The sequence below is a fragment of the Cynocephalus volans genome, chromosome 2, assembly GCF_027409185.1.
Source record: "Cynocephalus volans isolate mCynVol1 chromosome 2, mCynVol1.pri, whole genome shotgun sequence".
NCBI lineage: Eukaryota > Metazoa > Chordata > Mammalia > Dermoptera > Cynocephalidae > Cynocephalus > Cynocephalus volans.
In genome coordinates, this window is record NC_084461.1 from 88,501,699 (window position 1) to 88,512,669 (window position 10,971).

Genomic DNA, 10,971 nt, shown 5'->3' on the forward strand with positions numbered 1-10,971 from the left:
GAGGGCCTCATTCTGTCCAGTGCTCACGCTGAATCTTCGCAGGTTAACATCTGCCTCCCTTCCTCCTCCACTCATCACTGCCCATGATCCACTTCTATCTCCTGCTGTGAAAATACAGGACCATAAGTGACCAGTCAGCTAGGGAAAGACTAGAGTTTTACAGGATAGGTTTCAGTTTGCCAGGAAACACACATCAAGGCGCTAGAGCATTGTCAAGGTTCAGACTGTTAATCATTCAAACGTTCACAGGTCAGAACACTGAGGGTAGACATAGCCTCTCTTCTCTCTGCCACCTAATGACACAAATGTGATACAGCAACTATACCTGCAGCTCCTGTAAGGACAGTGCAAATGGAAGGGATTTAAATGTGACAACTTCCATTGAAAATGCTTCAAAGGGTGTCTTCCTACTGCAAGCACTAAATCTGGATAAAAGAGGAAGGGAGAGTTTTATTTTATTGGGTTACTATAAGTGTAGCCTTGAGATCATAGTATTTCTGGGATATTATAAGATCATATTTAAATTTTTTTAAATGTATTTTTCTATACTGTAGTTCAAAAATAAAAATTCTGTAAGTCACTTCATATGAGAATACTTTCAATGAAATAATAAAAAAGATAAGCACTGCATGCATTACATAAACATTATAACACTGGCTGAAAAACAAAATATGTTAAAGCATAGTCTGAATACAACCTTCCAGTGTTTAATCCTATTCTAGGCAATTTTAAATCCATTTTTTGCACTTCAAAACCAATCTACAATTTGTCAAGTTGTTATATTTTACCACAGAGTTGTGTTACCAGTGGGTACTTAATGAATACTGGAACAACAATAATAATAATTGTGCAAAACTTGTGTAGAAATTCAATCAGTGCAACACAATAGCCAAGTGCAAATATATTCTTATATGTTTCTAAGAAATTCTGAGCTTATAGTCATTAAATAGTTGCTTAAAATAATATAATTAGTAATAATTGACACCAGACTTAGATTCACAATTTCCTTACTCCAAGTCCAGTAGCAAGATAGAAAACTAAAGAAATAAATAAAGTAAAATAAAAGAATCTTAACATTAAATATTTAACTGTTAGCTAGAATAGTACTGTAAGGAATAGACTTTATAAAAGTGTGCTGTCCCACTGTAGCAGTCCTGAAAAGGAGTATAGAAAAGCAACTGTCTTATGTTTGACTTATTAGAAATATTCTACATTATTCCAAATTATATTCTAGTATTACTTAAGGAAGTAAAATAGTGAGAAAAAAGGAACACCATGCATTCATTAAATGCCAACTATGTGCCAGGCACCTTGTTATTTGCTTGTAATTTAAATATGAAATGCATTCTCCTTGAGCTTAAGAAACATGTTTTGGAGGTAAGCAGAAAAATGTGTACATAATTCTGATTCAACATAATCATTACTATAAAGTACATATGTAAGAAATGTAAGAGTCTAAATACTTCCAATTGCCATAAACCTACTTTTTCTATCTCATAACAGTTTCTTTATATTTTTGCTTGTGAAGATATGAAGATCTCAACAAAAGATATAGCTTTTCTGTGGCTTATTTTTCTTTTTGCAAACCAGGCATGAATCTTAATCAAGGTAAGATTCTGAGAGAATGCCAAAAAGAAGAGTGTCTATTTTCTCTTTCTATGAGATTATATTGCCAATTTCTTTGATTTGGTCTGGAATTAAATAAAAATGCAAAGATTAGCAGGGACAATACATTGAGTTCTGTAGATTGTTACACTCTACAAAAGAAACCTTGATAATGTAAATGTACTGTTAAATGTAAAATCCAGCCTACATTACACATGCACGTCCATGCACTTTAGCCCTGAGCCTTGTTCATGGGCTATGTCTAATTTAGGTAAAGATTCCTTATGGACTAATAACAGCACTGAGTGCTAGGGCCCCAGTTACTGGGTATGACTGCAAACTGAAGTCAAGTTTTCTAAAGACTCCAAGCACACTCAGCTCATGGAGGTCACAATCCCAGTGACTGAGGTCAGAATTTCCTTGGAGGATATGCCTGTACATTTCACACTTCCCTCTTGGACAGGACAGAAAAGTCCAGGTCCTGTAAGGCCATAAGGGAAGCCATCTTCCTTAATAAGTTCAGCACAGGATATTTAAATGTTAACTACTGAAAGAAAAATTTCCAGATGGCTAAATATTCCCTTATATCAAACTGACCCCAATTATTTCCACATAAGTCTTACCTTGGGGAACTGTATACATTCATAAACACTATCTCTCAGACAGTGAATCCTAGGACCCCTTTTCCCAAATTTGCTAACCCAACCTATACCCAAAATACTTTTTCCTGATTCTCTTGGTAGTGATGAGACATACAAAAAGGCTTAAAAAATAAGAGTGAATAATAGAATTGTATTATAGAAACAAACAATGGCTTACTTTAAAACTGTCCTTCTGTACCTCCTTGGCCAGCTTTCCCTAGAGTGTTAAGGTCCTGTTCTGTCACACATGGGCAGTCTTGAGACAGTCAGAAACTGGACTTGAAGACTGGCAGGCCCTCAGGAGCAGCTGGCCTGGATTTCTCATTTTTTTGCTGACCTCAAACCAGGGGATACTATTTCATATTCCACCATTAAGGACTACTCCTTATGAGTATTAAAAATAACAGCACCCTGAAGCATCTGTGCTCAAGAAAAGCAAGAAAGACAGATTTCCATTCTATATCCCACCTAAGCTTTCCCTGCTTTCCAGTTTTTAGTATGAGAAATGCTCCCCTTCTATACCCCCATCCCCCACCCCCCCAAAGTAATTGCTGCAGTGAAGGATGTTAACCTTCTGAAGGGTCTCGCCACAGGGCTTGGCCTTCCCAGCACCACTGGAATCATCTGTATCTCTATCAAGGGGGATCAGGAAGAACATTAGTCGTAAAGTTCTCCAAGGAGTCCAACTCTGAATGAAACTAGTTAGGGAAGAATTAAACTACCTATGGATCAAAGGAAGAAATTACTATGAGAACCGACTCATCACCAGCTGAAAACATCTTTGGAACAGTCTCAGCTTTTAGTGTTATTAGCCAATTCTCCAGGCTTTCACCTCTCTCAGGACACAACTTGAAGTGTCTCTAAGCTCTCATGTTACCCTGAGAAGATGATTTGTTTCACCAATGATTTTTTTCAGAACTCCAACCCTAATCTCTGCTAAATAGACCACATTTCTCACCCCAGATTCTTGCTAGTTTTTTGTGATATTGTCAGCATGGTCAAAATTAAAAGGGGGAAAGCAGAAGCCATTACAGTGCAACAAATTTATCCCTGAAAATTCTAAAGGAAGTTCTAATTTTTAAAAAGAGACAGTTCTAGAAATGTTGACTAGAACCACATTTGAAAATCCCTAAATAAGAAAAAAGGGTTGATTAAATATAGTCACATACTGGAATCACAAAAACAAAAAGGTTGTGATTTTTAACAAACCTGACAATTTTTGATAGAGAGCACAAAGAGTCAGTAGGAGAAATCTATAGACAAAATTATATGATTTGAGAGCACTTTCAGTAGAGCACAAACTATGAATATTATATCTACCAGGTCAAAAAATGTGACAATTTGTGATGAGCATTGAGAACAATCATAGGTAAATATTAGAAGGCAAATGGTTTCAGGTGGTGAAATTGCCTTAAGATGAATAAAGAATTGCTATATCATGGGGATTCAGTTTTAAGCAACTTAACTTTAATACCTATGATGAAGGATATGGCATAAAATAATAAAATGTGGAACTGCAGACTAGTGATACATCAGTAAAAGTAAGGTAAAAGTAAAATAAAAGAGAATGATTTTAGTAAAATGAATTTGAACAAAGCTCAGTGATTGCCACTTAAATAAATATTAATGGAGCAAACACAATTTTTAAAACAAAATCAAATGAGAGCTGTATATATACTATAGGAATAAAAAAGAAATAAAGAAAAATACGATATAGACATTTTTGCAAATTTAGTAAAGGCTAAGGATCTCAATAATTATTCAGAGTAAAATAAAATTACTAAAATAAATTTATTAAAAATAGAAGAAAATTATTAAAATAAAATAAAATAATTAAAATGAGCATATGTGCTGACATAGAAACTATGTTGAGTAATAAAACCATTTCTTGCTAGCACAGAATGAATTCTATAGATTTGAGACAATAGTTTGTATATTTTAAAAAAATCTATTCCATTTCTTTACATTTTTTAGTTTTACCAGGCAAGTGGAAGTCATAAGTATAATATTATTTTATTCAGCATTAAAGAGGGGAAAAGTTGTTGACAGCAGCATTTTTGAGAACATAAAGCACTGAGATAATTTATTTTAAAGATAAAAGATAATATCAAAGATTGTTTAAATATCAGTTATTATAAAGGCAAATATGAGTCTGTTTATACTGAATCTTTATGTATTCTCTATTTTGACAGAATAAAACTGTTTCTGTCTCTACTGATTGTTTCGATGAGAAAAGCAGTATGGCTTTCCGTACTACTCAAAGATTTTTTAGTTATTTCTCAGAACTTTATCTTAAGATTATGCATTTTTGCTTATATATATTTGAAATTCTAATTATTTATTGTATCTTCCATTCATTTTTGGCTAAATATACATTAAGAAATAAAGCAAAATATAGACTTCTGCTCCTCATAGGAATTTACAAGAAGAAGAAGAAAGTTTGTGCCTGTGCAAGTAACAGTACCTTAATGGTGAGTATCTTCTATGTGCTGCTGGAGAAATATAATTATAAAAAAATCTCCCAACCCAGAAAACCTTTCCACAAAAGTGAAAGAGAAAAAATTATTGGATAAGAGTTAAACCAAAATGTGATGTTCATCACCAGCAATCTGCTAAGAGATTGCAAAGAATGAAAGAAACCTCACCCTCTTATATAACTAAGTAAATACAATCCATTACATACACATTTTGAAAATAAGGAATAACTATTCCTCAAGTAAAAGGACTTGATCACACCATTTGTCACACATTGTTTATCCTAAATTTACCTGGTAATTTTGGTGATTATCTGTGTAAGCTAATTGGCTTTATCCGTACGGAAAAAAAATAAACTACAGATGGCCCTGATTTACCATAGTTCAACTTTAAATTTTCTGGTTTTAGATGGTGTGAAAGCTACACTCATTTAGAAACTGTGTTTTGAGTACACATACAACCATTCTGTTTTTCATTTTCAGTACAGTATTTAAAAAGTTACATGAAATATTTAATACTTTATTATAAAAGGCTTTTTGTTGGATGATTTTTGCCCAGCTATAGGCTAATTAAGTGTTTTGAGCATGTTTAAGGTAGGCTAAGCTAAGCAATGATGTGCAGTAGGTTAGATTTACTAAACGCATTTGAATTTAAAATATCTTCAACTTATGATGGCTTTATAGGGACAAAATCCCATCCCATTATAGGTCAAGGGACATCTGTACTCATATTGTTAGCACAGAAGATAGCTTTGCAATTTAGAGTAACATATCTTTCAATGTTAGGTACCCACCCTCCCGCAGAAACTAAGAGATAGGGGCAGTACCTTCTTTGGATATTTACATTCCAAAGTGTTGGTTCCTAGGTCACTAGGAAAGCCACTCCTGAGACATTAAACTTACAAGAGGTTTATTTAGCTTTTTAAAAGATTTACAAATATTTCAAAGAGACAGAGAAAGAACTTATAATTACAGTTTTTTAAAGTAAATGCTGTAAGAAAAGAGAGAGGGAAGAGATCTCTTCCCTTATTTTTAACTGGGAGAACTAAGACTCATATTTTTAATTTGTATTTACCTTTAAGGTGCCAAGTCCTGTTAGAGATTCTGGAGTTTCACAAAGAATAACATGTAACCACTACCCTCGAAGAATTCACATTGTAGCAGAATAATAGTTTAATCTGATTGCTATGATCTTTCTTTGAGATTTTACCATATTACAGTGTCAGCAGTGACTGTAGAACATGAATGTTGTGGATATAGCAAGGCATGAAACACCTCTTTCTTTTTTTTTTTTTTTTTTTTTTTTTTTTTTATTTTGTCGATATACATTGTAGCTGATTATTGCTTCCCATCACCAAAACCTCCCTCCCTTCTCCCTCCCCCCCCCCCGACAATGTCCCTTCTGTTTGCTTGTTGTATCAACTTCAAATAATTGTGGTTGTTATATCTTCTTCCCCCCCCCCCGGTTTGTGTGTGTGTGTGTATGTGTGTGTGTGAATTTATATATTAATTTTTAGCTCCCTCCAATAAGTGAGAACATGTGGTATTTCTCTTTCTGTGCCTGACTTGTTTCACTCAATATAATTCTCTCAAGGTCCATCCATGTTGCTGCAAATGGCAGTATTTCATTCGTTTTTATAGCTGAGTAGTATTCCATTGTGTAGATGTACCACATTTTCCGTATCCACTCATCTGATGATGGGCATTTGGGCTGGTTCCAACTCTTGGCTATTGTAAAGAGTGCTGCGATGAACATTGGGGAACAGGTATACCTTCGACTTGATGATTTCCATTCCTCTGGGTATATTCCCAACAGTGGGATGGCTGGGTCGTATGGTAGATCTATTTGCAATTGTTTAAGGAACCTCCATACCATTTTCCATAGAGGCTGCACCATTTTGCAGTCCCACCAACAATGTATGAGAGTTCCTTTTTCTCCGCAGCCTCGCCAGCATTTATCGTTCAGAGTCTTTTGGATTTTAGCCATCCTAACTGGGGTTAGATGGTATCTCAATGTGGTTTTGATTTGCATTTCCCGGATGCTGAGTGATGTTGAGCATTTTTTCATATGTCTGTTGGCCATTTGGATATCTTCCTTAGAGAAATGCCTACTTAGCTCTTTTGCCCATTTTTTAATTGGGTTGCTTGTTTTCTTCTTGTAAAGTTGTTTGAGTTCCTTATATATTCTGGATATTAATCCTTTGTCAGATGTATATTTTGCAAATATTTTCTCCCACTCTGTTGGTTGTCTTTTAACTCTTTTAATTGTTTCTTTTGCTGTGCAGAAGCTTTTTAGTTTGATATAATCCCATTTGTTTATTTTTCCTTTGGTTGCCCGTGATTTTGGGGTCGTATTCATGAAGTCTGTGCCCAGTCCTATTTCCTGAAGTGTTTCTCCTATGTTTTCTTTAAGAAGTTTTATTGTCTCAGGGTGTATATTTAAATCCTTAATCCATTTTGAGTTGATTTTAGTATACGGTGAGAGGTATGGATCTAGTTTCATTCTCCTGCATATCGATATCCAGTTATCCCAGCACCACTTGCTGAAGAGGCAGTCCCTTCGCCACTGAATAGGCTTGGTGCCTTTGTCAAAGATCAGATAGCAGTAAGTGTGTGGGTTGATTTCTGGATTCTCTATTCTATTCCATTGGTCAGTGTGTCGGTTTTTATGCCAGTACCATACTGGAAAGATGGCAAGTGAACAACCTAACACTTCACCTTAAAGAACTAGAAAAACAAGAACAATCCAATCCTAAAGTTAGCAGACGGAAAGAAATCATTAAGATCAGAGCAGAACTGAATGAAATTGAAAACCAAAAAACAATTCAAAAGATCAACGAATCAAAAAGTTGGTTTTTTGAAAAGATAAATAAAATTGACAAACCATTAGCATGGCTAACAAAATAAAGAAGAGAGAAGACTCAAATAACAAAAATTAGAAATGAAAAAGGCGATATTACAACTGATTCATCTGAAATACAAGGAATCATTCGCGACTACTATAAACAACTATACGCCAACAAATTTGAAAATCTGGAGGAAATGGATAAATTTCTGGACACACACAAGCTCCCAAAACTGAACCGTGAAGACGTAGAAAATTTGAACAGACCAATAACAATAAAGGAGATTGAAGCTGTTATCAGAAGGCTCCCAACAAAGAAAAGCCCAGGACCAGATGGATTCACAGCAGAATTTTACCAAACATTCAAAGAGGAATTGACACCGATTCTTTACAAACTATTCCAAAAGATTGAAACGGACGCAAATCTCCCAAACTCATTCTATGAAGCAAACATCATCCTGATACCAAAACCAGGTAAAGATATAACCAAAAAAGAAAACTACAGGCCGATATCCTTGATGAATATAGATGCAAAAATCCTCACTAAAATACTAGCAAACAGAATACAGCAACACATACGAAAAATTATTCATCACGATCAAGTGGGATTCATCCCAGGGATGCAAGGTTGGTTCAACATACGCAAATCAATAAATGTGATACACCATATTAATAAACTCAAACACAAGGACCATATGATCATCTCTATAGATGCTGAAAAAGCATTTGATAAAGTTCAGCACTCATTCATGACAAAGACCCTCTATAAGTTAGGTATAGAGGGAAAGTATCTCAACATAATTAAAGCCATATATGACAAACCCACTGCCAATATCATCCTGAATGGGGAAAAGCTGAAAGCTTTTCCTTTAAGAACAGGCACTAGACAAGGATGCCCACTCTCACCACTTCTATTCAACATAGTGTTGGAAGTACTAGCCAGAGCAATCAGAGAAGAGAAGGAAATAAAGGGCATCCAGATTGGAAAAGATGAAGTCAAACTGTCCCTGTTTGCTGATGACATGATCCTATATATCGGACAGCCTAAAACCTCTACAAAAAAACTGTTGGAATTGATAAATGATTTCAGCACAGTAGCAGGATACAAAATCAACACACAAAAATCAGTAGCATTTCTTTTCTCCAATAGTGAACATGCAGAAGGAGAAATCAAGAAAGCCTGCCCATTTACAATAGCCACCAAAAAAATAAAATACTTAGGAATTGAGTTAACCAAGGAGGTGAAAAATCTCTATAATGAGAACTACAAACCACTGCTGAGAGAAATTAGAGAGGATACAAGAAGATGGAAAGATATTCCATGCTCTTGGATTGGAAGAATCAACATAGTGAAAATGTCCATACTACCCAAAGTGATATACAAATTCAATGCAATCCCCATCAAAATTCCAAAGACATTTTTCTCAGAAATGGAAAAAACTATTCAGACATTTATATGGAACAATAAAAGACCACGAATAGCCAAAGCAATGCTCAGCAAAAAAAATAAAGCTGGAGGCATAACACTACCTGACTTTAAGCTATACTACAAAGCTATAATAACCGAAACACCTCTTTCAATTTCCTTTAGTGTGCCTTTCTCTACTGCAGAATTTGTAAGGCTAAAGACTAGATTGCTCATACTCCTTTGCAGTTATGTTTCTGGAGAGGAATTAGTTTCCAATAATTAAAGGTATTTATGTGAGATTTGGAAGGCAGAAATGAAACAGAAGCCATCTTTCTGTGCTTTGGTTATAGTGGTTCATGAGTGACCTTATAAAGGCAATAGGGTTGTTTGCAGTGGCACACAGGTGTCCATTTGTTGGCATCATGGGTTTTAAGGGGCAGGTGCAGTAGAAGAGGCAGGGGTGGAAGTTGCAGTTTCCCATCCTAGATTGAAACTAAAATAATGTGTCCTCGTATCTAACAATTTCCATGGCAACCTCCTGATTCTCTGCCATAGAAGAGACAGGACTTCACCCTGAGCACCAGTTCAGTGATCTTGTTCAAAAAAACTTTCCTGGTGATCCAGAACTACTTCACCAGCCCCTTCAAAGCTTTTGTAAAACAGTAATTTCACCTATGTTAAATCCACTTGTAATTAAAAGGTTTACAGTAGTGCCTGTTTCTTGCAACTTAGTCTCTGGTCTTAAAGTCAACTGTTTTATTTTGCTTGTGTTAATTGGTCTTTGGGGCACTTAAAGCCGTAATGCAGAGATTTAAGAATTATATATAGAAAAGAAGTATTAGTCCAAGCAGATTCTACTAATATACTAATCTGTGATAAAAATAGCCAGAACTGTAAATGTTCTTAAATAAATTGCATTTACAATTATACAATTTATTTGTTATTTTATTATATACAATATATTTTAAGCTCATTAAAGGCAATGGCTGTCTTCTCTTTACAGGGTTTCACTTATGTTGATTGACATATGAGATCAGAGATAAAAATAGTATAACAAGAACAAATCCAGTACTTTTTTAAATGAAGCTGGTGAAAGAAAATGGAAAAATTCTATTTTTAATGTAAAAATTTGTCTTCAATAAAACCTTCAGTTTTGTATTTATAAAAAAAAGACCAATATCATCTTATGAAAACAAAATCTTGCCTTACAACAACACATCTGACTTTTCCAGTTTGTTAGACTAGCAATCTCTATCTGAATGGCCTAAGAAGTAAGAAAGTCCTATTTCATAAAGTCACGGGCAGTGGCAAGAAATTGAAGAAATATTAAACAGCCCTCTGATTGTTCCCTACTCTAAAAGAGTTCCTGAAATAAAATAAAATTTTCTTACTATTAAATTTTTAATTTTGAATCAGAGATTTATGTACCCATGTGAGCCTAAACCAGTGTCTGTTACATAGTAGGCATTCGGTATTGAATAAAAAGTATTAATATGTTATCCATGGCTCACTAGCAGTCTTGAAATGAGATAGTTCTCCTGTTTATATCCTCAGCCAATTCTACTTTTGCTTTTAGCCAAGAGCAAGTATTTAGTTAATACTATTTAGAGTCTATTAGCAAGATATTTAAAGAAACAAAGAAAAAATTGTAGCTCAAAGCTAAGATTAACTTGTTTGAAAAGAGGAAAGAGTTTCATGTATTTTTGACAATTAATAAGCATGAACAAAAAGAAAATAATGTTGACAGAGTGCATGATAGTAAGTGAAGAACAGAAGGAATATGATTATCCAGAGAAATGAAAACCTTGGCATCCCAAAGTAAAAGGACGATTAAGAATAGAGGGGAAATGCTATAGATTGAATGTTTGTGTCTATTCAAAATTCCTGTGTTGAAATCCTAACTCCCAATGTGATGGTACTAGGAGGTGGCACCTTTGCAAGGTGATTAGGTCATGAGAGAGGATTAGTGACCTTACAAAAGAGATCTCAGAGAGCTCT

General features: G+C 34.7%; 1 non-coding gene across 1 annotated transcript; it reads right to left on the minus strand.

The window, feature by feature from the left end:
* Window positions 1–214: 214 nt before the first annotated feature.
* LOC134371400 (small nucleolar RNA SNORA17) lies at window positions 215–347 on the minus strand. Its single transcript, XR_010022824.1, has one exon. It is a non-coding gene; the product is annotated as a small nucleolar RNA SNORA17 (small nucleolar RNA).
* Between the last annotated feature and the right edge of the window lie 10,624 nt (window positions 348–10,971).